Below are 27,398 nucleotides of genomic sequence, written 5' to 3'. Positions count from 1 at the left end.
GTCTCCGTTGGAGGCACTGATCTCCGCGTACCTCTGGAGTTTTCAAAGGATGTGAGGCCTCCGGTCGCGATGAGGTGGGGAACTAGGTCTTTCTCTGTGGTCTCCACAGGGGATTCAGACATCCTTTCGTCTTGGGAGATGCAAGACGAGCCTGCATTCAAGTCACTGCAGGGATATCCAGCCTTATTTCGCGTCAGGGCATCGCAGTGTCCATTCCACTTGAGGCCGCAAACTCAGGGTCCCTCTCACATACCTAGAGCTGAGAGAAGCCTCCTCTTGAGGTACTTGTGGTAAGGTGGTATTCCTCTGGAGTCGAAGCCAGGGACTAACCTCTCATCTCGAGTTGATTTGTGGTCCCCGGAGTTCTTTCGTGTGGCTACAGTGACCTCAGGATCGCTCTAGCCTTGAAACAGTGTTCTTGGGGTTTCTCTGGAGTGCCATCAAGGAAATCAAGGCTCCTTTCATGTTTGATGTGCAACACGGAATTGCTCTGCATGCAGTGCAGGGGAATCGGGCCTCATCTCGCAGCGAGGGGGATGTCTCATGGTTTTTCTCGAGTTGCGGCGGGACCCTGAGGTATATTCTCGAGTTATGACGGGGATGGCCCTTCCAGCCACGTATTTGTTCAGCGACGTCGGGACTCGTGCCTAGTTGCGAGGGACAACTCGGGATTCTCCTCGAGGCTTGGCAGGGCAATTGGGACGCCTCTCCAGCTGAGGCGGGAGTCCAAGGGTCCTTTTCCACGTGCCACAGGAATCCTGGGACTCCTTTCAAGTTTCATGAGGAGTCAGGCATCGTCTCCTTTGGAGGCACTGATCTCCGCGTACCTCTGGAGTTTTCAAAGGATGTGAGGCCTCCGGTCGCGATGAGGTCGGGAACTAGATCTTTCTCTGAGGTCTCCACAGGGGATTCAGACATTCTTTCGTCTTGGGAGATGCAAGACGAGCCTGCATTCAAGTCACTGCAGGGATATCCGGCCTTATTTCGAGTCAGGGCATCGCGGTGTCCATTCCACTTGAGGCCGCAAACTCAGGGTCCCTCTCACATACCTAGAGCTGAGAGAAGCCTCCTCTTGAGGTGCTTGTGGTAAGGTGTTATTCCTCTGGAGTCGAAGCCAGGGACTAACCTCTCATCTCGAGTTGATTTTTGGTCCACGGAGCACTTCCGTGTTGCTACAGTGACCTCAGGATCCCTCTAGCCTTGAAACAGTGTTCTTGGGGTTTCTATGGAGTGCCATCAAGGAAATCTAGGCTCCTTTCATGTCTGATGTGCAAAACGGAATTGCTCTGCACGCAGTGCAGGGGAATCGGGCCTCATCTCGTGGCGAGGGGGAAGTCTCATGGTTTTTTCGAGTTGCGGCGGGAACCTGAGATATATTTTCGAGTTATGACGGGGATGGGCCTTCCACACACGTGTTTGTTCAGCGACGTCAGGACTCCTGCCTAGTTGCGAGGGACAACTCGGGATTTTCCTCGAGGCTTGGCAGGGCAATTGGGATGCCTCTCCAACTGAGGAGGGAGACCAAGGGTCCCTTTCCACGTGCCACAGGAATCCTGGAACTCCTATCAAGTTTCACGAGGAGTCAGGCATCGTCCCCTTTGGAGGCACTGATCTCCACGTACCTCTGGAGTTTTCAAAGGATGTGAGGCCTCCGGTCGCCATGAGGTGGGGAACTAGGTCTTTCTCTGTGGTCTCCACAGGGGGTTCAACATCCTTTCATCTTGAGAGATGCAAGACGAGCCGGCATTCAAGTCACTGCTGGGATATCCGGCCTTATTTCGAGTCAGGGAATCGCGGTGTCCATTCCACTTGAGGCCGCAAACTCAGGGTCCCTCTCACACACCTAGAGCTGAGAGAAGCCTCCTCTTGAGGTGCTTGTGGAAAGGTGGTATTCCTCTGGAGTCGAAGCCAGGGACTAACCTCTCATCTCGAGTTGATTTTTGGTCCATGGAGCTCTTTCGTGTTGCTACAGTGACCTCAGGATCCCTCTAGCCTTGAAACAGTGTTTTTGGGGTTTCTATGGAGTGCCATCAAGGAAATCAAGGCTCCTTTCATGTGTGATGTGCAACACGGAATTGCTCTGCACGCAGTGCAGGGAAATCGAGCCTCATCTCGCGGCGAGGGGGAAGTCTCATGGTTTTTCTCGAGTTGCGGCGGGAACCTGGGATATATTCTCGAGTTACGACGGGGATGGCCCTTCCACCCACGTGTTTGTTCAGCGACGTCAGGACTCCTGCCTAGTTGCGAGGGACAACTCGAGATTCTCCTCGAGGCTTGGCAGGGCAATTGGGACGCCTCTCCAGCTGAGGCGGGAGACGAAGAGTCCCTTTCCACGTGCCACAGGAATCCTGGGACTCCTATCAAGTTTCACGAGGAGTTAGGCATCGTCTCCGTTGGAGGCACTGATCTCCGCGTACCTCTGGAGTTTTCAAAGGATGTGAGGCCTCCGGTCGCGATGAGGTGGGGAACGAGGTCTTTCTCTGTGGTCTCCACAGGGGATTCAGACATTCTTTCGTCTTGGGAGATGCAAGACGAGCCTGCATTCAAGTCACTGCAGGGATATCCGGCCTTATTTCGAGTCAGGGCATCGCAGTGTCCATTCCACTTGAGGCCGCAAACTCAGGGTCCCTCTCACATACCTAGAGCTGAGAGAAGCCTCCTCTTGAGGTACTTGTGGTAAGGTGGTATTCCTCTGGAGTCGAAGCCAGGGACTAACCTCTCATCTCGAGTTGATTTGTGGTCCCCGGAGTTCTTTCGTGTGGCTACAGTGACCTCAGGATCGCTCTAGCCTTGAAACAGTGTTCTTGGGGTTTCTCTGGAGTGCCATCAAGGAAATCAAGGCTCCTTTCATGTTTGATGTGCAACACGGAATTGCTCTGCATGCAGTGCAGGGGAATCGGGCCTCATCTCGCAGCGAGGGGGATGTCTCATGGTTTTTCTCGAGTTGCGGCGGGACCCTGAGGTATATTCTCGAGTTATGACGGGGATGGCCCTTCCAGCCACGTATTTGTTCAGCGACGTCGGGACTCGTGCCTAGTTGCGAGGGACAACTCGGGATTCTCCTCGAGGCTTGGCAGGGCAATTGGGACGCCTCTCCAGCTGAGGCGGGAGTCCAAGGGTCCTTTTCCACGTGCCACAGAAATCCTGGGACTCCTTTCAAGTTTCATGAGGAGTCAGGCATCGTCTCCTTTGGAGGCACTGATCTCCGCGTACCTCTGGAGTTTTCAAAGGATGTGAGGCCTCCGGTCGCGATGAGGTCGGGAACTAGATCTTTCTCTGAGGTCTCCACAGGGGATTCAGACATCCTTTCGTCTTGGGAGATGCAAGACGAGCCTGCATTCAAGTCACTGCAGGGATATCCGGCCTTATTTCGAGTCAGGGCATCGCGGTGTCCATTCCACTTGAGGCCGCAAACTCAGGGTCCCTCTCACATACCTAGAGCTGAGAGAAGCCTCCTCTTGAGGTGCTTGTGGTAAGGTGTTATTCCTCTGGAGTCGAAGCCAGGGACTAACCTCTCATCTCGAGTTGATTTTTGGTCCACGGAGCACTTCCGTGTTGCTACAGTGACCTCAGGATCCCTCTAGCCTTGAAACAGTGTTCTTGGGGTTTCTATGGAGTGCCATCAAGGAAATCTAGGCTCCTTTCATGTCTGATGTGCAAAACGGAATTGCTCTGCACGCAGTGCAGGGGAATCGGGCCTCATCTCGTGGCGAGGGGGAAGTCTCATGGTTTTTTCGAGTTGCGGCGGGAACCTGAGATATATTTTCGAGTTATGACGGGGATGGGCCTTCCACACACGTGTATGTTCAGCCACGTCAGGACTCCTGCCTAGTTGCGAGGGACAACTCGGGATTCTCCTCGAGGCTTGGCAGGGCAATTGGGACGCCTCTCCAGCTGAGGCGGGAGACCAAGTGTCCCTTTCCATGTGCCACAGGAATCCTGGGACTCCTATCAAGTTTCACGAGGAGTCAGGCATCGTCTCCTTTGGAGGCACTGATCTCCGCGTACCTCTGGAGTTTTCAAAGGATGTGAGGCTTCCGGTCGCGATGAGGTGGGGAACTAGGTCTTTCTCTGTGGTCTCCACAGGGGATTCAGACATCCTTTCTTCTTGGGAGATGCAAGACGAGCCTGCATTCAAGTCACTGCAGGGATATCCGGCCTTATTTTGAGTCAGGGAATCGCGGTGTCCATTCCACTTGAGGCCGTAAAGTCAGGGTCCCTCTCACATACCTAGAGCTGAGAGAAGTCTCCTCTTGAGGTGCTTGTGGTAAGGTGGTTTTCCTTTGGAGTCGAAGCCAGGGACTAACCTCTCATCTCGAGTTGATTTGTGGTCCACGGAGCTCTTTCGTGTTGCTACAGTGACCTCAGGATGCCTCTAGCCTTGAAACAGTGTTCTTGGGGTTTCTCTGGAGTGCCATCAAAGAAATCAAGGCTCCTTTCATGTTTGATGTGCAACACGGAATTGCTCTGCATGCAGTGCAGGGGAATCGGGCCTCATCTCGCAGCGAGGGGGATGTCTCATGGTTTTTCTCGAGTTGCGGCGGGACCCTGAGGTATATTCTCGAGTTATGACGGGGATGGCCCTTCCAGCCACGTATTTGTTCAGCGACGTCGGGACTCGTGCCTAGTTGCGAGGGACAACTCGGGATTCTCCTCGAGGCTTGGCAGGGCAATTGGGACGCCTCTCCAGCTGAGGCGGGAGTCCAAGGGTCCTTTTCCACGTGCCACAGGAATCCTGGGACTCCTTTCAAGTTTCATGAGGAGTCAGGCATCGTCTCCTTTGGAGGCACTGATCTCCGCGTACCTCTGGAGTTTTCAAAGGATGTGAGGCCTCCGGTCGCGATGAGGTCGGGAACTAGATCTTTCTCTGAGGTCTCCACAGGGGATTCAGACATCCTTTCGTCTTGGGAGATGCAAGACGAGCCTGCATTCAAGTCACTGCAGGAATATCCGGCCTTATTTCGAGTCAGGGCATCGCGGTCTCCATTCCACTTGAGGCCCCAAACTCAGGGTCCCTCTCACGTACATAGAGCTGAGAGAAGCCTCCTCTTGAGGTGCTTGTGGTAAGGTGGTTTTCCTTTGGAGTCGAAGCCAGGGACTAACCTCTCATCTCCAGTTGATTTGTGGTCCACGGAGCTCTTTCGTGTTGCTACAGTGACCTCAGGATCCCTCTAGCCTTGAAACAGTGTTCTTGGGGTTTCTATGGAGTGCCATCAAGAAAATCAAGGCTCCTTTCATGTGTGATGGGCAACACGGAATTGCTCTGCATGCAGTGCAGGGGAATCGGGCCTCATCTCGCGGCGAGGGGGAAGTCTCATGGTTTTCTCGAGTTGCGGCGGGAACTTGGGGTATATTCTCGAGTTACGACGGGGATGGCCCTTCCACACACGTGTTTATTCAGCGACGTCAGGACTCCTGCCTAGTTGCGAGGGACAACTCGGGATTCTCCTCGAGGCTTGGCAGGGCAATTGAGATGCCTCTCCAACTGAGGAGGGAGACCAAGGGTCCCTTTCCACGTGCCACAGGAATCCTGGAACTCCTATCAAGTTTCACGAGGAGTCAGCCATCGTCTCCTTTGGAGGCACTGATCTCCGCGTACCTCTGGAGTTTTCAAAGGATGTGAGGCTTCCGGTCGCGATGAGGTGGGGAACTAGGTCTTTCTCTGTGGTCTCCACAGGGGATTCAGACATCCTTTCATCTTGGGAGATGCAAGACGAGCCTGCATTCAAGTCACTGCAGGGATATCCGGCCTTATTTTGAGTCAGGGAATCGCGGTGTCCATTCCACTTGAGGCCGTAAAGTCAGGGTCCCTCTCACATACCTAGAGCTGAGAGAAGTCTCCTCTTGAGGTGCTTGTGGTAAGGTGGTATTCCTCTGGAGTCGAAGCCAGGGACTAACCTCTCATCTCGAGTTGATTTTTGGTCCACGGAGCTCTTTCGTGTTGCTACAGTGACCTCAGGATGCCTCTAGCCTTGAAACAGTGTTCTTGGGGTTTCTCTGGAGTGCCATCAAGGAAATCAAGGCTCCTTTCATGTTTGATGTGCAACACGGAATTGCTCTGCATGCAGTGCAGGGGAATCGGGCCTCATCTCGCAGCGAGGGGGATGTCTCATGGTTTTTCTCGAGTTGCGGCGGGACCCTGAGGTATATTCTCGAGTTATGACGGGGATGGCCCTTCCAGCCACGTATTTGTTCAGCGACGTCGGGACTCGTGCCTAGTTGCGAGGGACAACTCGGGATTCTCCTCGAGGCTTGGCAGGGCAATTGGGACGCCTCTCCAGCTGAGGCGGGAGTCCAAGGGTCCCTTTCCACGTGCCACAGGAATCCTGGGACTCCTTTCAAGTTTCATGAGGAGTCAGGCATCGTCTCCTTTGGAGGCACTGATCTCCGCGTACCTCTGGAGTTTTCAAAGGATGTGAGGCCTCCGGTCGCGATGAGGTCGGGAACTAGATCTTTCTCTGAGGTCTCCACAGGGGATTCAGACATCCTTTCGTCTTGGGAGATGCAAGACGAGCCTGCATTCAAGTCACTGCAGGAATATCCGGCCTTATTTCGAGTCAGGGCATCGCGGTCTCCATTCCACTTGAGGCCCCAAACTCAGGGTCCCTCTCACGTACATAGAGCTGAGAGAAGCCTCCTCTTGAGGTGCTTGTGGTAAGGTGGTTTTCCTTTGGAGTCGAAGCCAGGGACTAACCTCTCATCTCCAGTTGATTTGTGGTCCACGGAGCTCTTTCGTGTTGCTACAGTGACCCCAGGATCCCTCTAGCCTTGAAACAGTGTTCTTGGGGTTTCTCTGGAGTGCCATCAAGAAAATCAAGGCTCCTTTCATGTGTGATGGGCAACATGGAATTGCTCTGCATGCAGTGCAGGGGAATCGGGCCTCATCTCGCGGCGAGGGGGAAGTCTCATGGTTTTCTCGAGTTGCGGCGGGAACCTGGGGTATATTCTCGAGTTACGACGGGGATGGCCCTTCCACACACGTGTTTATTCAGCGACGTCAGGACTCCTGCCTAGTTGCGAGGGACAACTCGGGATTCTCCTCGAGGCTTGGCAGGGCAATTGAGATGCCTCTCCAACTGAGGAGGGAGACCAAGGGTCCCTTTCCACGTGCCACAGGAATCCTGGAACTCCTATCAAGTTTCACGAGGAGTCAGCCATCGTCTCCTTTGGAGGCACTGATCTCCGCGTACCTCTGGAGTTTTCAAAGGATGTGAGGCCTCCGGTCGCGATGAGGTGGGGAACTAGGTCTTTCTCTGTGGTCTCCACAGGGGATTCAACATCCTTTCATCTTGGGAGATGCAAGACGAGCCGGCATTCAAGTCACTGCTGGGATATCCGGCCTTATTTTGAGTCAGGGAATCGCGGTGTCCATTCCACTTGAGGCCGCAAACTCAGGGTCCCTCTCACATACCTAGAGCTGAGAGAAGCCTCCTCTTGAGGTGCTTGTGGAAAGGTGGTATTCCTCTGGAGTCGAAGCCAGGGACTAACCTCTCATCTCGAGTTGATTTTTGGTCCACGGAGCACTTCCATGTTGCTACAGTGACCTCAGGATCCCTCTAGCCTTGAAACAGTGTTCTTGGGGTTTCTATGGAGTGCCATCAAGGAAATCAAGGCTCCTTTCATGTCTGATGTGCAAAACGGAATTGCTCTGCACGCAGTGCAGGGGAATCGGGCCTCATCTCGTGGCGAGGGGGAAGTCTCATGGTTTTTTCGAGTTGCGGCGGGAACCTGAGATATATTTTCGAGTTATGACGGGGATGGGCCTTCCACACACGTGTATGTTCAGCCACGTCAGGACTCCTGCCTAGTTGCGAGGGACAACTCGGGATTCTCCTCGAGGCTTGGCAGGGCAATTGGGACGCCTCTCCAGCTGAGGCGGGAGACGAAGAGTCCCTTTCCACGTGCCACAGGAATCCTGGGACTCCTATCAAGTTTCACGAGGAGTCAGGCATCGTCTCCTTTGGAGGCACTCATCTCCGCGTACCTCTGGAGTTTTCAAAGGATGTGAGGCCTCCGGTCGCCATGAGGTGGGGAACTAGGTCTTTCTCTGTGGTCTCCACAGGGGATTCAGACATCCTTTCATCTTGGGAGATGCAAGACGAGCCTGCATTCAAGTCACTGCAGGGATATCCGGCCTTATTTCACGTCAGGGCATCTTAGTGTCCATTCCACTTGAGGCCGCAAAATCAGGGTCCCTCTCACATACCTAGAGCTGAAAGAAGCCTCCTCTTGAGGTGCTTGTGGTAAGGTGGTATTCCTCTGGAGTCGAAGCCAGGGCCTAACCTCCCATCTCGAGTTGATATTCGGTCCACGGAGCTCTTTCGTGTTGCTACAGTGACCTCAGGATCCCTCTAGCCTTGAAACAGTGTTCTTGGGGTTTCTCTGGAGTGACATCAAGGAAATCAAGGCTCCTTTCCTGTGTGATGTGCAACACGGAATTGCTCTGCACGCAGTGCAGGGGAATCGGGCCTCATCTGGCGGCGAGGGGGAAGTCTCATGGTTTTTCTCGAGTTGCGGCGGGAACCTGGGTTATATTCTCGAGTTACGACGGCGAAGGCCCTTCCACACACGTGTTTGTTCAGCGATGTCAGAACTCCTGCCTAGTAGCGAGGGACAACTCAGGATTCTCCTCGAGGCTTGGCAGGGCAATTGGGACGCCTCTCCAACTGAGGCGGGAGACCAAGTGTCCCTTTCCACGTGCCACGGGAATCCTGGGACTCCTATCAAGTTTCAGAAGGAGTCAGGCATCCTCTGCTTTGGAGGCACTGATCTCCGCGTCCCTCTGGAGTTTTCAAAGGATGTGAGGCCTCCGGTCGCGATGAGGTGGGGAACTAAGTCTTTCTCTGTGGTCTCCAGAGGGGATTCAGACATGCTTTCATCTTGGGAGATGCAAGATGAGCCTGCATTCTAGTCACTGCAGGTATATCGGCCTTATTTCGAGTCAGGGCATCGCGGTGTCCATTCCACTTGAGGCCGCAAACTCAGGGTCCATCTCAGATACCTAGAGCTGAGAGAAGCCTCCTCTTGAGGTGCTTGTGGTAAGGTGGTATTCCTCTGAAGTCGAAGCCAGGGACTAACCTCTCATCTCGAGTTGATTTTTGGTCCACGGAGCTCTTTCGTGATGCTACAGTGACCTCAGGACCCATCTAGCCTTGAAACAGTGTTCTTGGGGTTTCTCTGGAGTGCCATCAAGGAAATCAAGGCTCCTTTCCTGTGTGATGTGCAACACGGAATTGCTCTGCACGCAGTGCAGGGGAATCGGGCCTCATCTCGCGGCGAGGGGGAAGTCTCATGGTTTTTCTCTAGCTGTGGCGGGAAGCTGGGGTATATTCTCGAGTTACGACGAGGATGGCCCTTCCACACACGTGTTTGTTCAGCGACGTCAGAACTCCTGCTTAGTTGCGTGGGACAACTCGGGATTCTCCTCGACGCTTGGCAGGGCAATTGGGACGCCTCTCCAGCTGAGGCGGGAGACCAAGGGTCCCTTTCCACGCGCCACAGGAATCCTGGGACTCCTATCATGTTTCACGAGGAGTCAGGCATCGTCTCCTTTGGAGGCACAGATCTCCGCGTCGCTCTAGAGTTTTCAAAGGATGTGAGTCCTCCGGTCGCGATGAGGTAGGGATCAAGGTCTCTCTCTGTGGTCTCCACAGGGGATTCAGACATCCTTTCGTCTTGGGAGATGCAAGACGAGCCTGCATTCAAGTCACTGCAGGGATATCTGGCCTTATTTCGTGTCAGGGCATAGGGGTGTCCATTCCACTTGAGGCCGCAATATCAGGGTCCCTATCACATACCTAGAGCTGAGAGAAGCCTCCTCTTGAGGTGCTTGTGGTAAGGTGGTATTCCTCTGGAGTCGAAGCCAGGGACTAACCTCTCATCTTGAGTTGATTTTTGGTCCACGGAGCTCCTTCGTGTTGCTACAGTGACCTCAGGTTCCCTCTAGCCTTGAAACAGTGTTCTTGGGGTTTCTCTGGAGTGCCATCAAGGAAATCAAGGCTCCTTTCCTGTGTGATGTGCAACACGGAATTGCTCTGCACGCAGTGCAGGGGAATCGGGCCTCATCTCACGGCGAGCGGGAAGTCTCATGGTTTTTCTCGAGTTGCGGCGGGAAGCTGGGTTACAATCTCAAGATACGACGGGGATGGCCCTTCCACACACGTGTGTGTTCAGCGACTCAGGACTCCTGCCTAGTTGCGAGGGACAACTCGGGATTCTCCTCGAGGCTTGGCAGGGCAATTGGGAAGCCTCTCCAGCTGAGGCGGGAGACCAAGGGTCCCTTTCCACGTGCCACAGGAATCCTGGGACTCTTATCAAGTTTCACGAGGAGTCAGGCATCGTCTCCTTTGGAGGCACTGATCTCTGCGTCCCTCTGGAGTTTTCAAAGGATGTGAGGCCTCCGGTCGCGATGAGGTGGGTAACTAGATCTTTCTCTGTGGTCTCCACAGGGGATTCAGACATCCTTTCGTCTTGGGAGATGCAAGACGAGCCTGCATTCAAGTCACTGCAGGGATATCCGGCTTTATTTCGAGTCCGGGCCTCGCGGTGTCCATTCCACTTGAGGCCGCAAACTCCGGGTCCCTCTCACATACCTAGAGCTGAGAGAAGCCTCCTCTTGAGGTGCTTGTGCTAAGGTGGTATTCCTCTGGAGTCGAAGCCAGGGACTAACCTCTCATCTCGAGTTGACTTTTGGTCCACGGAGCTCTTTCGTGTTACTACAGTGACCTCAGGATCCCTCTAGCCTTGAAACAGTGTTCTTGGGGTTTCTCTGGAGTGCCATCAAGGAAATCAAGTCTCCTTTCATGTGAGATGTGCAACACGGAATTGCTCTGCACGCAGTGCAGGGGAATCGGGCCTCATCTCGCGGCGAGGGGGAAGTCTCATGGTTTTTCTCGAGTTGCGGCGGGAACCTGGGTTATAATCTCAAGTTACGACGGCGATGGCCCTTCCATACACCTGTTTATTCAGCGACGTCAGGACTCCTGCCTAGTTGCGCGGGACAACTCGGGATTCTCCTCGAGGCTTGGCAGTGCAATTGGGAAGCCTCTCCAGCTGAGGCGGGAGACCAAGGGTCCCTTTCCACGTGCCACAGTAATCCTGGGACTCCTATCAAGTTTCACAAGGAGTCAGGCATCGTCTCCTTTGGAGGCACTGATCTCCGCGTACCTCTGGAGTTTTCAAAGGATGTGAGGCCCCCGTCCGCGATGAGGTGGGGAACTAGGTCTTTCTCTGTGGTCTCCACATGGGATTCAGACATCCTTTCGTCTTGGGAGATGCAAGACGAGCCTGCATTCAAGTCACCGCAGGTATATCGGGCCTTATTTCGAGTCAGGGCATCGCGGTGTCCATTCTACTTGAGGCCGCCAACTCAGGGTCCCTCTCACATACCTGGAGCTGAGAGAAGCCTCCTCTTGAGGTGCTTGTGGTAAGGTGGTATACCTCTGGAGTCGAAGCCAGGGACTAACCTCTAATCTCGAGTTGATTTTTGGTCCACGGCGCTCTTTTATGTTGCTACAGTGACCTCAGGATCCCTCTAGCCTTGAAACAGTCTTCTTGGGGTTTCTCTGGAGTGCCATCAAGGAAATCAAGGCTCCTTTCCTGTGTGATGTGCAACACGGTATTACTCTGCACGCAGTCCAGGGGAATCGGGCCTCATCTCATGGCGAGCGGGAAGTCTCATGGTTTTTCTCGAGTTTCCGCGGAAAGCTGGGTTACAATCTCAAGATACGACGGGGATGGCCCTTCCACACACGTGTGTGTTCAGAGACTCAGGACTCCTGCCTAGTTGCGAGGGACAACTCGGGATTCTCCTCGAGGATTGGCAGGGCAATTGGGAAGCGTCTCCAGCTGAGGCGGGAGACCAAGGGTCCCTTTCCACGTGCCACAGGAATCCTGGGACTCCTATCAAGTTTCACGAGGAGTCAGGCATCGTCTCCTTTGGAGGCACTGATCTCCGCGTCCCTCTGGAGTTTTCCAAGGATGTGAGGCGTCCGGTCGAAATGAGGTGGGGAACTAGGTATTTCTCTGTGGTCTCCACAGGGGATTCAGTCATCCTTTCGTCTTGGGAAATGCAAGACGAGCCTGCATTCAAGTTACTGCAGGGATATCTGGCCTTATGTGGAGTCAGGGCATCGCGGTGTCCATTCCACTTGAGGCCGCAAACTCAGGGTCCCTCTCACATACCTAGAGCTGAGAGAAGCCTCCTCTTGAGGTGCTTGTGGTAAGGTGGTATTCCTCTGGAGTCGAAGCCAGGGACTAACCTCTCATCTCGAGTTGATTTTTGGTCCACGGAGCTCTTTCGTGTTACAACAGTGACCTCAGGATCCCTCTAGCCTTGAAACAGTGTTCTTGGGGTTTCTCTGGAGTGCCATCAAGGAAATCAAGTCTCCTTTCATGTGTGATGTGCAATACGGAATTGCTCTGCACGCAGTGCAGGGGAATCGGGCCTCATCTCGCGGCGAGGGGGAAGTCTCATGGTTTTTCTCGAGTTGCGGCGGGAACCTGGGATATATTCTCGAGTTACGACGGGGATGGCCCTTCCAGCCACGTGTTTGTTCAGCGAAGTCAGGACTCCTGCCTAGTTGCGAGGGACAACTCGGGATTCTCCTCGAGGCTTGGCAGGGCAATTGGGACGCCTCTCCAGCTGAGACCGGAGACGAAGAGTCCCTTTCCACGTGCCACAGGAATCCTGGGACTCCTATCAAGTTTCACAAGGAGTCAGGCATCGTCTCCTTTGGAGGCACTGATCTCCGCGTCCCTCTGGACTTTTCCAAGGATATGAGGCCCCCGTCCGCGATGAGGTGGGGAACTAGGTCTTTCTCTGTGGTCTCCACAGGGGATTCAGACATCCTTTCGTCTTGGGAGATGCAAGACGAGCCTGCATTCAAGTCACTGCAGGGATATCCGACCTTTTTTCGAGTCAGGGCATCGCGGTGTCCATTCCACTTGAGGCCGCAAACTCAGGGACCCTCTCACATACCTAGAGCAGAGAAAAGCCTCCTCTTGAGGTGCTTGTGGTAAGGTGGTATTCCTCTGGAGTCAATGAAAGGGACTAACCTCTCATCTCGAGTTGATTTTTAGTCCACGAAGCTCTTTCGTGTTGCTACAGTGACCTCAGGATCCCTCTAGCCTTGAAACAGTGTTCTTGGGGTTTCTCTGGAGTGCCATGAAGGAAATCAAGGCTCCTTTCCTGTGTGATGTGCAACACGGAATTGCTCTGCACACAGTGCCGGGGAATCGGGCCTCATCTCACGGCCAGCGGGAAGTCTCATGGTTTTTCTCGAGTTGCGGCGGGAAGCTGGGTTACATTCTCAAGTTACGACGGGGATGGCCCTTCCACACACGTGTGTGTTCAGCGACGTCAGGACTCCTGCCTAGTTGCGAGGGACAACTCGGGATTCTCCTCGAGGCTTGGCAGGGCAAATGGAAGCGTCTCCAGCTGAGGCGGGAGACCAAGGGTCCCTTTCCACGTGCCACAGGAATCCTGGGACTCCTATCAAGTTTCACGAGGAGTCAGGCATCGTCTCCTTTGGAGGCACTGATCTCCGCGCACCTCTGGAGTTTTCAAAGGATGTGAGGCCTCCGGTCGCGATGAGGTGGGGAACTAGGTCTTTCTCTGTGGTCTCCACAGGGGATTCAGACATCCTTTCGTCTTGGGAGATGCAAGACGAGCCTGCATTCAAGTCACTGCAGGCATATCCGGCCTTATTTCAAGTCAGGGCATCGCAGTGTCCATTCCGCTTGAGGCCGCAAAATCAGGGTGCCTCTCACATACCTAGAGCTGAGAGAAGCCTCCTCTTGAGGTGCTTGTGGTAAGGTGGTTTTCCTCTGGAGTCGAAGCCAGGGACTAACCTCTCATCTCGAGTTGATTTTTAGTCCACAGAGCTCTTTCGTGTTGCTACAGTAACCTCAGGATCCCTCTAGCCTTGAAACAGTGTTCTTGGGGTTTCTCTGGAGTGCCATCAAGGAAATCAAGGCTCCTTCCATGTTTGATGTGCAACACGGAATTGCTCTGCATGCAGTGCAGGGGAATCAGGCCTCATCTCGCGGCGAGGGGGAAGTCTCATGGTTTTCTCGAGTTGCGGTGGGAACCTGGCGTATATTCTCGAGTTACGACGGGGATGGCACTTCCACACACGTGTTTGTTCAGCGACGTCAGGACTCCTGCCTAGTTGCGAGGGACAACTCGGGATTCTCCTCGAGACTGGGCAGGGCAATTGGGACGCCTCTCCAGCTGAAGCGGGAGACCAAGTGTCCCTTTCCACGTGCCACAGGAATCCTGGGACTCCTATCAAGTTTCACGAGGAGTCAGGCATCGTTTCCTTTGGAGGCACTGATCTCCGCGTACCTCTGGAGTTTTCAAAGGATGTGAGGCCTCCGGTTGCGATGAGGTGGGGGACTAGGTCTTTCTCTGTGGTCTCCACAGGGGATTCAGACATCCTTTCGTCTTGGGAGATGCAAGACGAGCCTGCATTCAAGTCACTGCAGGGATATCCGGCTTCATTTCTAGTCAGGGCATCGCGGTGTCCATTCCACTCGAGGCCGCCAACTCAGGGTCCCTCTCACATACCTAGAGCTGAGAGAAGCCTCCTCTTGAGGTGCTTGTGGTAAGGTGGTTTTCCTTTGGAGTCGAAGCCAGGGACTAACCTCTCATCTCCAGTTGATTTGTGGTCCACAGAGCTCTTTCGTGTTGCTACAGTGACCTCAGGATCCCTCTAGCCTTGAAACAGTGTTCTTGGGGTTTCTCTGGAGTGCAATCAAGGAAATCAAGGCTCCTTTCATGTGTGATGTGCAACACGGAATTGCTCTGCATGCAGTGCAGGGGAATCGGGCCTCATCTCGCGGCGAGGGGGAAGTCTCATGGTTTTCTCCAGTTGCGGTGGGAATCTGGGGTATATTCTCGAGTTACGACGGGGATGGCCCTTCCACACACGTGTTTGTTCAGCGACGTCAGGACTCCTGCCTAGTTGCGAGGGACAACTCGGGATTCTCCTCGAGGCTTGGCAGGGCAATTGGGATGCCTCTCCAACAGAGGAGGGAGACCAAGGGTCCCTTTCCACGTGCCACAGGAATCCTGGAACTCCTATAAAGTTTCACGAGGAGTCAGGCATCGTCCCCTTTGGAGGCACTGATCTCCGCGTACCTCTGGAGTTTTCAAAGGATGTGAGGCCTCCGGTCGCGATGAGGTGGGGAACGAGGTCTTTCTCTGTGGTCTCCACAGGGAATTCAGACATCCTTTCGTCTTGGGAGATGCAAGACGAGCCTGCATTCAAGTCACTGCAGGGATATCCGGCCTTATTTCGAGTCAGGGCATCGCGGTGTCCATTCCACTTGAGGCCGCAAACTCAGGGTCCCTCTCACATACCTAGAGCTGAAAGAAGCCTCCTCTTGAGGTGCTTGTGGTAAGGTGTTATTCCTCTGGAGTCGAAGCCAGGGACTAACCTCTCATCTCGAGTTGATTTTTGGTCCACGGAGCACTTCCGTGTTGCTACAGTGACCTCAGGATCCCTCTAGCCTTGAAACAGTGTTCTTGGCGTTTCTATGGAGTGCCATCAAGGAAATCAAGGCTCCTTTCATGTGTGATGTGCAGCACGGAATTGTTCTGCACGCAGTGCAGGGGAATCGGGCCTCATCTCGTGGCGAAGGGGAAGTCTCATGGTTTTTTCGAGTTGCGGCGGGAACCTGAGATATATTTTCGAGTTATGACGGGGATGGGCCTTCCACACACGTGTATGTTCAGCCACGTCAGGACTCCTGCCTAGTTGCGAGGGACAACTCGGGATTCTCCTCGAGGCTTGGCAGGGCAATTGGGACGCCTCTCCAGCTGAGGCGGGAGACCAAGTGTCCCTTTCCATGTGCCACAGGAATCCTGGGACTCCTATCAAGTTTCACGAGGAGTCAGGCATCGTCTCCTTTGGAGGCACTGATCTCCGCGTACCTCTGGAGTTTTCAAAGGATGTGAGGCTTCCGGTCGCGATGAGGTGGGGAACTAGGTCTTTCTCTGTGGTCTCCACAGGGGATTCAGACATCCTTTCATCTTGGGAGATGCAAGACGAGCCTGCATTCAAGTCACTGCAGGGATATCCGGCCTTATTTTGAGTCAGGGAATCGCGGTGTCCATTCCACTTGAGGCTGTAAAGTCAGGGTCCCTCTCACATACCTAGAGCTGAGAGAAGTCTCCTCTTGAGGTGCTTGTGGTAAGGTGGTATTCCTCTGGAGTCGAAGCCAGGGACTAACCTCTCATCTCGAGTTGATTTTTGGTCCACGAAGCTCTTTCGTGTTGCTACAGTGACCTCAGGATGCCTCTAGCCTTGAAACAGTGTTCTTGGGGTTTCTCTGGAGTGCCATCAAGGAAATCAAGGCTCCTTTCATGTTTGATGTGCAACACGGAATTGCTCTGCATGCAGTGCAGGGGAATCGGGCCTCATCTCGCAGCGAGGGGGATGTCTCATGGTTTTTCTCGAGTTGCGGCGGGACCCTGAGGTATATTCTCGAGTTATGACGGGGATGGCCCTTCCAGCCACGTATTTGTTCAGCGACGTCGGGACTCGTGCCTAGATGCGAGGGACAACTCGGGATTCTCCTCGAGGCTTGGCAGGGCAATTGGGACGCCTCTCCAGCTGAGGCGGGAGTCCAAGGGTCCTTTTCCACGTGCCACAGGAATCCTGGGACTCCTTTCAAGTTTCATGAGGAGTCAGGCATCGTCTCCTTTGGAGGCACTGATCTCCGCGTACCTCTGGAGTTTTCAAAGGATGTGAGGCCTCCGGTCGCGATGAGGTCGGGAACTAGATCTTTCTCTGAGGTCTCCACAGGGGATTCAGACATCCTTTCGTCTTGGGAGATGCAAGACGAGCCTGCATTCAAGTCACTGCAGGAATATCCGGCCTTATTTCGAGTCAGGGCATCGCGGTCTCCATTCCACTTGAGGCCCCAAACTCAGGGTCCCTCTCACGTACATAGAGCTGAGAGAAGCCTCCTCTTGAGGTGCTTGTGGTAAGGTGGTTTTCCTTTGGAGTCGAAGCCAGGGACTAACCTCTCATCTCCAGTTGATTTGTGGTCCACGGAGCTCTTTCGTGTTGCTACAGTGACCTCAGGATCCCTCTAGCCTTGAAACAGTGTTCTTGGGGTTTCTCTGGAGTGCCATCAAGAAAATCAAGGCTCCTTTCATGTGTGATAGGCAACACGGAATTGCTCTGCATGCAGTGCAGGGGAATCGGGCCTCATCTCGCGGCGAGGGGAAAGTCTCATGGTTTTCTCGAGTTGCGGCGGGAACCTGGGGTATATTCTCGAATTACGACGGGGATGGCCCTTCCACACACGTGTTTATTCAGCGACGTCAGGACTCCTGCCTAGTTGCGAGGGACAACTCGGGATTCTCCTCGAGGCTTGGCAGGGCAATTGGGACGCCTCTCCAGCTGAGGCGGGAGACGAAGAGTCCCTTTCCACGTGCCACAGGAATCCTGGGACTCCTATCAAGTTTCACAAGGAGTCAGGCATCGTCTCCTTTGGAGGCACTGATCTCCGCGTCCCTCTGGACTTTTCCAAGGATATGAGGCCCCCGTCCGCGATGAGGTGGGGAACTAGGTCTTTCTCTGTGGTCTCCACAGGGGATTCAGACATCCTTTCGTCTTGGGAGATGCAAGACGAGCCTGCATTCAAGTCACTGCAGGGATATCCGACCTTTTTTCGAGTCAGGGCATCGCGGTGTCCATTCCACTTGAGGCCGCAAACTCAGGGACCCTCTCACATACCTAGAGCAGAGAAAAGCCTCCTCTTGAGGTGCTTGTGGTAAGGTGGTATTCCTCTGGAGTCAAAGCCAGGGACTAACCTCTCATCTCGAGTTGATTTTTAGTCCACGGAGCTCTTTCGTGTTGCTACAGTGACCTCAGGATCCCTCTAGCCTTGAAACAGTGTTCTTGGGGTTTCTCTGGAGTGCCATGAAGGAAATCAAGGCTCCTTTCCTGTGTGATGTGCAACACAGAATTGCTCTGCACACAGTGCCGGGGAATCGGGCCTCATCTCACGGCCAGCGGGAAGTCTCATGGTTTTTCTCGAGTTGCGGCGGGAAGCTGGGTTACATTCTCAAGTTACGACGGGGATGGCCCTTCCACACACGTGTGTGTTCAGCGACGTCAGGACTCCTGCCTAGTTGCGAGGGACAACTCGGGATTCTCTTCGAGGCTTGGCAGGGCAAATGGAAGCGTCTCCAGCTGAGGCGGGAGACCAAGGGTCCCTTTCCACGTGCCACAGGAATCCTGGGACTCCTATCAAGTTTCACGAGGAGTCAGGCATCGTCTCCTTTGGAGGCACTGATCTCCGCGCACCTCTGGAGTTTTCAAAGGATGTGAGGCCTCCGGTCGCGATGAGGTGGGGAACTAGGTCTTTCTCTGTGGTCTCCACAGGGGATTCAGACATCCTTTCGTCTTGGGAGATGCAAGACGAGCCTGCATTCAAGTCACTGCAGGCATATCCGGCCTTATTTCAAGTCAGGGCATCGCAGTGTCCATTCCGCTTGAGGCCGCAAAATCAGGGTGCCTCTCACATACCTAGAGCTGAGAGAAGCCTCCTCTTGAGGTGCTTGTGGTAAGGTGGTTTTCCTCTGGAGTCGAAGCGAGGGACTAACCTCTCATCTCGAGTTGATTTTTAGTCCACAGAGCTCTTTCGTGTTGCTACAGTAACCTCAGGATCCCTCTAGCCTTGAAACAGTGTTCTTGGGGTTTCTCTGGAGTGCCATCAAGGAAATCAAGGCTCCTTCCATGTTTGATGTGCAACACGGAATTGCTCTGCATGCAGTGCAGGGGAATCGGGCCTCATCTCGCGGCGAGGGGGAAGTCTCATGGTTTTCTCGAGTTGCGGTGGGAACCTGGCGTATATTCTCGAGTTACGACGGGGATGGCACTTCCACACACGTGTTTGTTCAGCGACGTCAGGACTCCTGCCTAGTTGCGAGGGACAACTCGGGATTCTCCTCGAGACTGGGCAGGGCAATTGGGACGCCTCTCCAGCTGAAGCGGGAGACCAAGTGTCCCTTTCCACGTGCCACAGGAATCCTGGGACTCCTATCAAGTTTCACGAGGAGTCAGGCATCGTTTCCTTTGGAGGCACTGATCTCCGCGTACCTCTGGAGTTTTCAAAGGATGTGAGGCCTCCGGTTGCGATGAGGTGGGGGACTAGGTCTTTCTCTGTGGTCTCCACAGGGGATTCAGACATCCTTTCGTCTTGGGAGATGCAAGACGAGCCTGCATTCAAGTCACTGCAGGGATATCCGGCTTCATTTCTAGTCAGGGCATCGCGGTGTCCATTCCACTTGAGGCCGCCAACTCAGGGTCACTCTCACATACCTAGAGCTGAGAGAAGCCTCCTCTTGAGGTGCTTGTGGTAAGGTGGTTTTCCTTTGGAGTCGAAGCCAGGGACTAACCTCTCATCTCCAGTTGATTTGTGGTCCACAGAGCTCTTTCGTGTTGCTACAGTGACCTCAGGATCCCTCTAGCCTTGAAACAGTGTTCTTGGGGTTTCTCTGGAGTGCAATCAAGGAAATCAAGGCTCCTTTCATGTGTGATGTGCAACACGGAATTGCTCTGCATGCAGTGCAGGGGAATCGGGCCTCATCTCGCGGTGAGGGGGAAGTCTCATGGTTTTCTCCAGTTGCGGTGGGAATCTGGGGTATATTCTCGAGTTACGACGGGGATGGCCCTTCCACACACGTGTTTGTTCAGCGACGTCAGGACTCCTGCCTAGTTGCGAGGGACAACTCGGGATTCTCCTCGAGGCTTGGCAGGGCAATTGGGATGCCTCTCCAACTGAGGAGGGAGACCAAGGGTCCCTTTCCACGTGCCACAGGAATCCTGGAACTCCTATCAAGTTTCACGAGGAGTCAGGCATCGTCCCCTTTGGAGGCACTGATCTCCGCGTACCTCTGGAGTTTTCAAAGGATGTGAGGCCTCCGGTCGCGATGAGGTGGGGAACTAGGTCTTTCTCTGTGGTCTCCACAGGGGATTCAACATCCTTTCATCTTGAGAGATGGAAGACGAGCCGGCATTCAAGTCACTGCTGGGATATCCGGCCTTATTTCGAGTCAGGGAATCGCGGTGTCCATTCCACTTGAGGCCGCAAACTCAGGGTCCCTCTCACACACCTAGAGCTGAGAGAAGCCTCCTCTTGAGGTGCTTGTGGAAAGGTGGTATTCCTCTGGAGTCGAAGCCAGGGACTAACCTCTCATCTCGAGTTGATTTTTGGTCCATGGAGCTCTTTCGTTTTGCTACAGTGACCTCAGGATCCCTCTAGCCTTGAAACAGTGTTCTTGGGGTTTCTATGGAGTGCCATCAAGGAAATCAAGGCTCCTTTCATGTGTGATGTGCAACACGGAATTGCTCTCCACGCAGTGCAGGGAAATCGAGCCTCATCTCGCGGCGAGGGGGAAGTCTCATGGTTTTTCTCGAGTTGCGGCGGGAACCTGGGATATATTCTCGAGTTACGACGGGGATGGCCCTTCCACCCACGTGTTTGATCAGCGACGTCAGGGCTTCTGCCTAGTTGCGAGGGACAACTCGAGATTCTCCTCGAGGCTTGGCAGGGCAATTGGGACGCCTCTCCAGCTGAGGCGGGAGACGAAGAGTCCCTTTCCACGTGCCACAGGAATCCTGGGACTCCTATCAAGTTTCACGAGGAGTCAGGCATCGTCTCCGTTGGAGGCACTGATCTCCGCGTACCTCTGGAGTTTTCAAAGGATGTGAGGCCTCCGGTCGCGATGAGGTGGGGAACTAGGTCTTTCTCTGTGGTCTCCACAGGGGATTCAGACATTCTTTCGTCTTGGGAGATGCAAGATTTGCCTGCATTCAAGTCACTGCAGGGATATCCGGCCTTATTTCGAGTCAGGGCATTGCGGTGTCCATTAAACTTGAGGCCGCAAAGTCAGGGGGCCTCTCACATACCTAGAGCTGAGAGAAGCCTCCTCTTGAGGTGCTTGTGGTAAGGTGGTATTCCTCTGGAGTCGAAGCCAGGGACTAACCTCTCATCTCGAGTTGATTTTTGGTCCACGGAGCTCTTTCGTGTTGCTACAGTGACCTCAGGATCCCTCTAGCCTTGAAACAGTGTTCTTGGGGTTTCTCTGGAGTGCCATCAAGGAAATCAATGCTCCTTTCATGTGTGATATGCAACACGGAATTGCTCTGCACGCAGTGCAGGGGAATCGGGCCTCATCTCGCGGCGAGGGGGAAGTCTCATGGTTTTTCTCGAGTTGCGGCGGGAACCTGGGATATATTCTCGAGTTACGACGGGGATGGCCCTTCCAGCCACGTGTTTGTTCAGCGAAGTCAGGACTCCTGCCTAGTTGCGAGGGACAACTCGGGATTCTCCTCGAGGCTTGGCAGGGCAATTGGGACGCCTCTCCAGCTGAGGCGGGAGACGAAGAGTCCCTTTCCACGTGCCACAGGAATCCTGGGACTCCTATCAAGTTTCACGAGGAGTCAGGCATCGTCTCCGTTGGAGGCACTGATCTCCGCGTACCTCTGGAGTTTTCAAAGGATGTGAGGCCTCCGGTCGCGATGAGGTGGGGAACTAGGTCTTTCTCTGTGGTCTTCGCTGGGAATTCAGACATCCTTTCGTCTTGGGAGATGCAAGACGAGCCTGCATTCAAGTCACTGCAGGGATATCCAGCCTTATTTCGCGTCAGGGCATCGCAGTGTCCATTCCACTTGAGGCCGCAAACTCAGGGTCCCTCTCACATACCTAGAGCTGAGAGAAGCCTCCTCTTGAGGTACTTGTGGTAAGGTGGTATTCCTCTGGAGTCGAAGCCAGGGACTAACCTCTCATCTCGAGTTGATTTGTGGTCCACGGAGTTCTTTCGTGTGGCTACAGTGACCTCAGGATCGCTCTAACCTTGAAACAGTGTTCTTGGGGTTTCTCTGGAGTGCCATCAAGGAAATCAAGGCTCCTTTCATGTTTGATGTGCAACACGGAATTGCTCTGCATGCAGTGCAGGGGAATCGGGCCTCATCTCGCAGCGAGGGGGATGTCTCATGGTTTTTCTCGAGTTGCGGCGGGACCCTGAGGTATATTCTCGAGTTATGACGGGGATGGCCCTTCCAGCCACGTATTTGTTCAGCGACGTCGGGACTCGTGCCTAGTTGCGAGGGACAACTCGGGATTCTCCTCGAGGCTTGGCAGGGCAATTGGGACGCCTCTCCAGCTGAGGCGGGAGTCCAAGGGTCCTTTTCCACGTGCCACAGGAATCCTGGGACTCCTTTCAAGTTTCATGAGGAGTCAGGCATCGTCTCCTTTGGAGGCACTGATCTCCGCGTACCTCTGGAGTTTTCAAAGAATGTGAGGCCTCCGGTCGCGATGAGGTCGGGAACTAGATCTTTCTCTGAGGTCTCCACAGGGGATTCAGACATCCTTTCGTTTTGGGAGATGCAAGACGAGCCTGCATTCAAGTCACTGCAGGAATATCCGGCCTTATTTCGAGTCAGGGCATCGCGGTCTCCATTCCACTTGAGGCCCCAAACTCAGGGTCCCTCTCACGTACATAGAGCTGAGAGAAGCCTCCTCTTGAGGTGCTTGTGGTAAGGTGGTTTTCCTTTGGAGTCGAAGCCAGGGACTAACCTCTCATCTCCAGTTGATTTGTGGTCCACGGAGCCCTTTCGTGTTGCTACAGTGACCTCAGGATGCCTCTAGCCTAGAAACAGTGTTCTTGGGGTTTCTCTGGAGTGCCATCAAGAAAATCAAGGCTCCTTTCATGTGTGATGTGCAACACGGAATTGCTCTGCATGCAGTGCAGGGGAATCGGGCCTCATCTCGCGGCGAGGGGGAAGTCTCATGGTTTTCTCGAGTTGCGGCGGAAACCTGGGGTATATTCTCGAGTTACGACGGGGATGGCCCTTCCACACACGTGTTTATTCAGCGACGTCAGGACTCCTGCCTAGTTGCGAGGGACAACTCGGGATTCTCCTCGAGGCTTGGCAGGGCAATTGAGATGCCTCTCCAACTGAGGAGGGAGACCAAGGGTCCCTTTCCACGTGCCAAAGGAATCCTGGAACTCCTATCAAGTTTCACGAGGAGTCAGCCATCGTCTCCTTTGGAGGCACTGATCTCCGCGTACCTCTGGAGTTTTCAAAGGATGTGAGGCCTCCGGTCGCGATGAGGTGGGGAACTAGGTCTTTCTCTGTGGTCTCCACAGGGGATTCAACATCCTTTCATCTTGGGAGATGCAAGACGAGCCGGCATTCAAGTCACTGCTGGGATATCCGGCCTTATTTTGAGTCAGGGAATCGCGGTGTCCATTCCACTTGAGGCCGCAAACTCAGGGTCCCTCTCACATACCTAGAGCTGAGAGAAGCCTCCTCTTGAGGTGCTTGTGGAAAGGTGGTATTCCTCTGGAGTCGAAGCCAGGGACTAACCTCTCATCTCGAGTTGATTTTTGGTCCATGGAGCTCTTTCGTGTTGCTACAGTGACCTCAGGATCCCTCTAGCCTTGAAACAGTGTTCTTGGGGTTTCTCTGGACTGCCATCAAGGAAATCAAGGCTCCTTTCATGTGTGATGTGCAACACGGAATTGCTCTGCATGCAGTGCAGGGGAATCGGGCCTCATCTCGTGGCGAGGGGGAAGTCTCATGGTTTTTCTCGAGTTGCGGCGGGAACCTGGGGTATTTTCTCTAGTTACGACGGGGATGGCCCATCCACCCACGTGTTTGTTCAGCGACGTCAGGACTCCTGCCTAGTTGCGAGGGACAACTCGGGATTCTCCTGGGGGCTTGGCAGGGCAATTGGGACGCCTCTCCAGCTGAGGCGGGAGACCAAGGGTCCCTTTCCACGTGCCACAGGAATCCTGGGACTCCTATCAAGTTTCACGAGGAGTCAGGCATCGTCTCCGTTGGAAGCACTGATCTCCGCGTACCTCTGGAGTTTTCACAGGATGTGAGGCCTCCGGTCGCGATGAGGTGGGGAACGAGGTCTTTCTCTGTGGTCTCCACAGGGGATTCAGACATCCTTTCGTCTTGGGAGATGCAAGACGAGCCTGCATTCAAGTCACTGCAGGGATATCCGGCCTTATTTCGAGTCAGGGCATCTCAGTGTCCATTCCACTTGAGGCCGCAAACTCAGGGTCCCTCTCACATACCTAGAGCTGAGAGAAGCCTCCTCTTGAGGTGCTTGTGGTAAGGTGTTATTCCTCTGGAGTCGAAGCCAGGGACTAACCTCTCATCTCGAGTTGATTTTTGGTCCACGGAGCACTTCCGTGTTGCTACAGTGACCTCAGGATCCCTCTAGCCTTGAAACAGTGTTCTTGGGGTTTCTATGGAGTGCCATCAAGGAAATCAAGGCTCCTTTCATGTCTGATGTGCAAAACGGAATTGCTCTGCACGCAGTGCAGGGGAATCGGGCCTCATCTCGTGGCGAGGGGGAAGTCTCATGGTTTTTTCGAGTTGCGGCGGGAACCTGAGATATATTTTCGAGTTATGACGGGGATGGGCCTTCCACACACGTGTATGTTAAGCCACGTCAGGACTCCTGCCTAGTTGCAAGGGACAACTCGGGATTCTCCTCGAGGCTTGGCAGGGCAATTGGGACGCCTCTCCAGCTGAGGCGGGAGACCAAGTGTCCCTTTCCACGTGCCACAGGAATCCTGGGACTCCTATCAAGTTTCACGAGGAGTCAGGCATCGTCTCCTTTGGAGGCACTGATCTCCGCGTACCTCTGGAGTTTTCAAAGGATGTGAGGCTTCCGGTCGCGATGAGGTGGGGAACTAGGTCTTTCTCTGTGGTCTCCACAGGGGATTCAGACATCCTTTCATCTTGGGAGATGCAAGACGAGCCTGCATTCAAGTCACTGCAGGGATATCCGGCCTTATTTTGAGTCAGGGAATCGCGGTGTCCATTCCACTTGAGGCTGTAAAGTCAGGGTCCCTCTCACATACCTAGAGCTGAGAGAAGCCTCCTCTTGAGGTGCTTGTGGTAAGGTGGTATTCCTCTGGAGTCGAAGCCAGGGACTAACCTCTCATCTCGAGTTGATTTTTGGTCCACGGAGCTCTTTCGTGTTGCTACAGTGACCTCAGGATGCCTCTAGCCTTGAAACAGTGTTCTTGGGGTTTCTCTGGAGTGCCATCAAGGAAATCAAGGCTCCTTTCATGTTTGATGTGCAACACGGAATTGCTCTGCATGCAGTGCAGGGGAATCGGGCCTCATCTCGCAGCGAGGGGGATGTCTCATGGTTTTTCTCGAGTTGCGGCGGGACCCTGAGGTATATTCTCGAGTTATGACGGGGATGGCCCTTCCAGCCACGTATTTGTTCAGCGACGTCGGGACTCGTGCCTAGTTGCGAGGGACAACTCGGGATTCTCCTCGAGGCTTGGCAGGGCAATTGGGACGCCTCTCCAGCTGAGGCGGGAGACCAAGGGTCCCTTTCCACGTGCCACAGGAATAATGGGACTCCTATCAAGTTTCAGGAGGAGTCAGGCATCGTCTCCTTTGGAGGCACTGATCTCCGCGTACCTCTGGAGTTTTCAAAGGATGTGAGGCCTCCGGTCGCGATGAGGTCGGGAACTAGATCTTTCTCTGAGGTCTCCACAGGGGATTCAGACATCCTTTCGTCTTGGGAGATGCAAGACGAGCCTGCATTCAAGTCACTGCAGGAATATCCGGCCTTATTTCGAGTCAGGGCATCGCGGTCTCCATTCCACTTGAGGCCCCAAACTCAGGGTCCCTCTCACGTACATAGAGCTGAGAGAAGCCTCCTCTTGAGGTGCTTGTGGTAAGGTGGTTTTCCTTTGGATTCGAAGCCAGGGACTAACCTCTCATCTCGAGTTGATTTGTGGTCCACGGAGCTCTTTCGTGTTGCTACAGTGACCTCAGGATGCCTCTAGCCTTGAAACAGTGTTCTTGGGGTTTCTCTGGAGTGCCATCAAGGAAATAAAGGCTCCTTTCATGTGTGATGTGCAACACGGAATTGCTCTGCATGCAGTGCAGGGGAATCGGGCCTCATCTCGTGGCGAGGGGGAAGTCTCATGGTTTTTCTCGAGTTGCGGCGGGAACCTGGGGTATTTTCTCTAGTTACGACGGGGATGGCCCATCCACCCACGTGTTTGTTCAGCGACGTCAGGACTCCTGCCTAGTTGCGAGGGACAACTCGGGATTCTCCTGGGGGCTTGGCAGGGCAATTGGGACGCCTCTCCAGCTGAGGCGGGAGACCAAGGGTCCCTTTCCACGTGCCACAGGAATCCTGGGACTCCTATCAAGTTTCACGAGGAGTCAGGCATCGTCTCCGTTGGAAGCACTGATCTCCGCGTACCTCTGGAGTTTTCACAGGATGTGAGGCCTCCGGTCGCGATGAGGTGGGGAACGAGGTCTTTCTCTGTGGTCTCCACAGGGGATTCAGACATCCTTTCGTCTTGGGAGATGCAAGACGAGCCTGCATTCAAGTCACTGCAGGGATATCCGGCCTTATTTCGAGTCAGGGCATCGCGGTGTCCATTCCACTTGAGGCCGCAAACTCAGGGTCCCTCTCACATACCTAGAGCTGAGAGAAGCCTCCTCTTGAGGTGCTTGTGGTAAGGTGTTATTCCTCTGGAGTCGAAGCCAGGGACTAACCTCTCATCTCGAGTTGATTTTTGGTCCACGGAGCACTTCCGTGTTGCTACAGTGACCTCAGGATCCCTCTAGCCTTGAAACAGTGTTCTTGGGGTTTCTATGGAGTGCCATCAAGGAAATCAAGGCTCCTTTCATGTCTGATGTGCAAAACGGAATTGCTCTGCACGCAGTGCAGGGGAATCGGGCCTCATCTCGTGGCGAGGGGGAAGTCTCATGGTTTTTTCGAGTTGCGGCGGGAACCTGAGATATATTTTCGAGTTATGACGGGGATGGGCCTTCCACACACGTGTATGTTCAGCCACGTCAGGACTCCTGCCTAGTTGCAAGGGACAACTCGGGATTCTCCGCGAGGCTTGGCAGGGCAATTGGGACGCCTCTCCAGCTGAGGCGGGAGACCAAGGGTCCCTTTCCACGTGCCACAGGAATCCTGGGACTCCTATCAAGTTTCACGAGGAGTCAGGCATCGTCTCCTTTGGAGGCACTGATCTCCGCGTACCTCTGGAGTTTTCAAAGGATGTGAGGCTTCCGGTCGCGATGAGGTGGGGAACTAGGTCTTTCTCTGTGGTCTCCACAGGGGATTCAGACATCCTTTCATCTTGGGAGATGCAAGACGAGCCTGCATTCAAGTCACTGCAGGGATATCCGGCCTTATTTTGAGTCAGGGAATCGCGGTGTCCATTCCACTTGAGGCTGTAAAGTCAGGGTCCCTCTCACATACCTAGAGCTGAGAGAAGTCTCCTCTTGAGGTGCTTGTGGTAAGGTGGTATTCCTCTGGAGTCGAAGCCAGGGACTAACCTCTCATATCGAGTTGATTTTTGGTCC

This window comes from Cervus elaphus, chromosome X (assembly GCF_910594005.1).
Source record: "Cervus elaphus chromosome X, mCerEla1.1, whole genome shotgun sequence".
NCBI classification, from domain to species: domain Eukaryota; kingdom Metazoa; phylum Chordata; class Mammalia; order Artiodactyla; family Cervidae; genus Cervus; species Cervus elaphus.
Note: the sequence above shows the minus strand (reverse complement) of the source record.